The 3,743-nt window shown below is 47.1% G+C and overlaps 1 non-coding gene across 1 annotated transcript; it reads left to right on the forward strand.

The window, feature by feature from the left end:
* The first annotated feature begins 704 nt into the window (after positions 1-704).
* Positions 705-920, forward strand: LOC147730010 (small nucleolar RNA U3). Its single transcript, XR_015309046.1, has one exon. It is a non-coding gene; the product is annotated as a small nucleolar RNA U3 (small nucleolar RNA).
* The last annotated feature ends 2,823 nt before the right edge of the window (positions 921-3,743 follow it).

The raw sequence follows: 3,743 nt of genomic DNA on the forward strand, positions 1-3,743 counted from the left end.
TAACCAAGGCCGTCTCCGTTCCGTGGTATTGGCGAAAGCCAAACTGAGATTCATCAAGTAGATTATGTTCCTCGATAAAGGCTGATAGTTGAAGATTCAGAACTTTTTCGGCTATTTTCGCCAAGGCTGGGAGGCTAGCGATAGGACGATAACTTTTTAATTCTTCCATGCCGAGGTTTGGTTTTTTGAGCAGCGGTTTAATAAGGGTCTTTTTTAGGACATCTGGATATATGCCTGTACTAAACATAGAATTACAAATTGCAGTCACAGCCGGGAAAACCACTTCAATGACCGGAAGCAAGACTTTCAGGGGGCATGGGTCTAGTGCAGAGCCCGATTTGATGGAGGATATGATGTTCCGAATCTGGGAACTGGAGACATCTGCAAACTGCGAAAAAATGGGACCAGTGTAGGAGGCGGGTGGTTTAGTAAAGGTATTGGTGTTATTAGCGAAGACCCGGTAAATGTCTTCAACTTTACTAAAAAAAGAAATTGGCTAGAGCGTCACAGAGCGATTGGGAGGGGGGAGGTGTCAAGTTGGGGGAATATCCTGCTAACTGCTTGGTGGTTTCATATAGTGCTTTGTTAGAATTTTTTACTGATTCAATTCTCTCACATTTCAGTTGATGATGCCGAACTGTGTCTTACTGTAAGTAAGGAAGGTTTCCCCCTTTCTGTCTGTGTGAGCGATAAACAGTTTTATTAAGACAATACTTTCAGGGATCATTTCTATAGTTTTTAACTGAGGAAATGTGATTGAAAGTGTTTGGTCTTCGCTAACCACGATGAAGAATTGAAGTGTTCTCTTCTGAGCGTGAAGTGAGTGAACAGTGTTGCATTTATGTAGCTGCTGTTTGCTATTGATGATCGTTCTTATTCCTTTCAAGAGGATTGGAGAAAGAGTACACAAACTGAGTGGTTAGCTACTTTTTCTATCCGTTCTTAATTTCTTGCTTAGTTTGTTATTTTTATAGTGTGCACTTTGGTTTATTTTTATTTAGCTGTTGAGTTCATGAATACATAGTAGAAGCTGTTGAGCTTTTTTGGACTTGTGGTTTTTGCAAGAGCTTATCTTTGAAAAGCACTTCTCACCGTCAGTTGGTATTTTGGTATGTTATTTATAAAAAAAGGTTTGTTTTTTAGAACGTGGGGAGTGAAGAGTACTTTTTAAATGGACTGTGCGTATGAGCTATTTGTAGAGCCTAGGCTGCTGCGAGCCAACTACTACTACTCAACGATTTATCACTCTTTCAATTCGACGGTTTAAAGAAACCTCCTAATGCTAGTTAAGCCGTTTAGACTAAGAGGAAGCGTAACACCCTGGTCACAGGTTATACAACTTACAAGGCTGCGGTGGATACTAGACTGCTGAGGATAAAAAACTCCTCCTTTGGTATTTGCTAAAATTTTCACAGGAATTTGTGAAGTGCAAAGCAGAAGTAAAGGACTGTGTATGTTTATTTATCATTATGAAAGCTTGTGTGCTCAGCACAAAAACTTGCAGCTCCCAACGAGCCCCCGTACAGCCCTTAGTACATCAAGGGCTTGATGTATTCGAACTTTGGAATTTTGAAAGATCCATTGGGGAGAATGGAGTTGCAACAATAAAAAATAATGGTCAAAACGAGCCACCTGCTCCAGCAAGTACCATTTTCTTGGTTCTCCTGCTTTAACTCAGAATATTCTTAATTCATTGACTGGAATGTTGTGATATCAGAATAGACTTTCTACCTCGGGTATCACATTGATTAAATGCCCTATCCTCTCGATATAGAAGCTCAGCTTTAACTTGAGTCAAGAACTCAAACAGAGGGTATTTAAGGACCATTGTAGCCCCCTTTAGCATTCCATTATGCTATATTCGAACACTGGAAGATTAGACCCTCATGTAGAGAATGGAAAGGGGCGACCATTCGGTCCCCCCGAACGTATGGCGGAGTACCACGAGCCCCCCGGGAAGCCATTTTTGGGCGGGAGGCGAGCCTCGGCTGGTATGCCCGAAGCGGCGTAGCCGGGGCGCGCTTTTTCCCGCCCTAGAGTGGGCTGGCCTAGAGACTGACGCGGCCGGCCACGCCCTAGGGGCAGGCGGGGCCGGGTTTACGCCCGCCCTGAAGACGGATAAAAGGAGCAACAAGCCAAGAACGCATCCTCTTGTTCCTGTGCTCTGAAGCTGCACCCCCTCGCTGCACGTGAGCTCGAGACGGAACGAAGAGCCAATTTTGAGCGTGTTAATCTTTCTTGTTTGTCTTACAGATACTCTGTTGGAGAATGCCTAAGAAAGTTGGAAAGCGAATGACTACCGACCAGATGCTGCGCATTCTTATGAAAGAGGTGACCGACCTAAAGAAGCGAATGGCGGATAAAGACGGGGAAGGGGGACCGAAACGTCCTTTGGCAGGAACAGCTCCGGGAGGAAAAGGCAAGAGGCCCAGAAGGGGAGCAGCAGGGGGAGACGTCCCGGTTCCCTGTACCCCACTCGAAGGGCCGACTCCGGTGCCGGCAGAGGGGAATCCGATTCCCGTGGTGGTCACCCCCGTGTCCGGGGAGGATATGCCGCCCGAGCTGGCAGCACAATTAGCAGCGTGGTTGGGTAAAGATAGCGAGGGCGCCACGGCTGACGACGCACGGGTGTTGATGAAGCAACTGCGCGAAACGAGGGAGGCGGCGAAGGCAGCATCGCCAGTTATCGCGCCGGCTGCGGCAGTAGAAAAACCACCTGGGACAGGCTCAGCCGCAGATACAGCTTCTGGTTCAGGTAAGCGGCCATTGCCGATTGCGAGGGATGAGTCTGCACCTTCACGAAGGGAAAAGTTGGGTCAACATGTCCCTATGTCTATTAAAGAGAAGATATGGGCAGATGAGTATGTAAACATCTTCTCGTTGCTTACCGATCATTATGAGATGGAGCATGTTAAGAGCCAAAAGGAACTCATGCATCCGAGTGTTTGGCGCGCAAAGATGGCCGCCTTTAAGGTAAATGAAAACATTGGCAATTGGGGCAAAGCGTGGGGGATTTTTACATCCATCCTGGGTGAACGTAGGCCCGAGTTACTGTCCGAATTGCCGATTTATCAGTCACGGATCATGGGGTATTCTGTATCATATGGGGGCAATCAGTGGTTCTGTTACGATAATATTTTCAGAAAAGCGAAAGAACATGATAAAAACTTAACTTGGGATTGTTACGATTCTGTGTCATGGTCAAAAATGGAGGATACTGGTATGTTGAATTTGCCATTGGTAGGGAGTAGTGTGGGCGAATCCTCCCGCCAATATGCTGGGACGCCTTTTCGATCAGGTACGAGTAACGACTACCACTCGAGGCCGAACGGCACCACAGGTAAAAGGGGGATTTGTTGGAACTTTAACAAGGGTAAATGTACGAGGCCCCAGGGGTCATGCAAATTTAGGCACGAATGTGGTGGGTGTGGGCAATCATCCCATCCTGAGTCCATGTGCAGAGCCAAAACGGGTGATAACGGGGGTAGAGGAGGCGCCAAACAGGTCTGAAATAGTCCGAGGGGCGCCTTTACCTACTCCGATTGATACCATGGCAATGATTCCTTGGCTCAGCGAATACCCGGATCACGCTTCCGCTGGGATGTTGCGGAACGGGTTTGCATATGGTTTCCGCATCCCAGTGGGGGAGTTTCAGGGTGTAGCGAAATGTAAAAACCAAATATCAGTCTTGCAACATACGACCGTGGTACAGGAGAAGATTGGGAAGGAGGTGGCTCGAGGTC

The sequence above is a fragment of the Lissotriton vulgaris genome, chromosome 2_1 (genome assembly GCF_964263255.1).
Source record: "Lissotriton vulgaris chromosome 2_1, aLisVul1.2, whole genome shotgun sequence".
Taxonomy (NCBI): Eukaryota; Metazoa; Chordata; class Amphibia; order Caudata; family Salamandridae; genus Lissotriton; species Lissotriton vulgaris.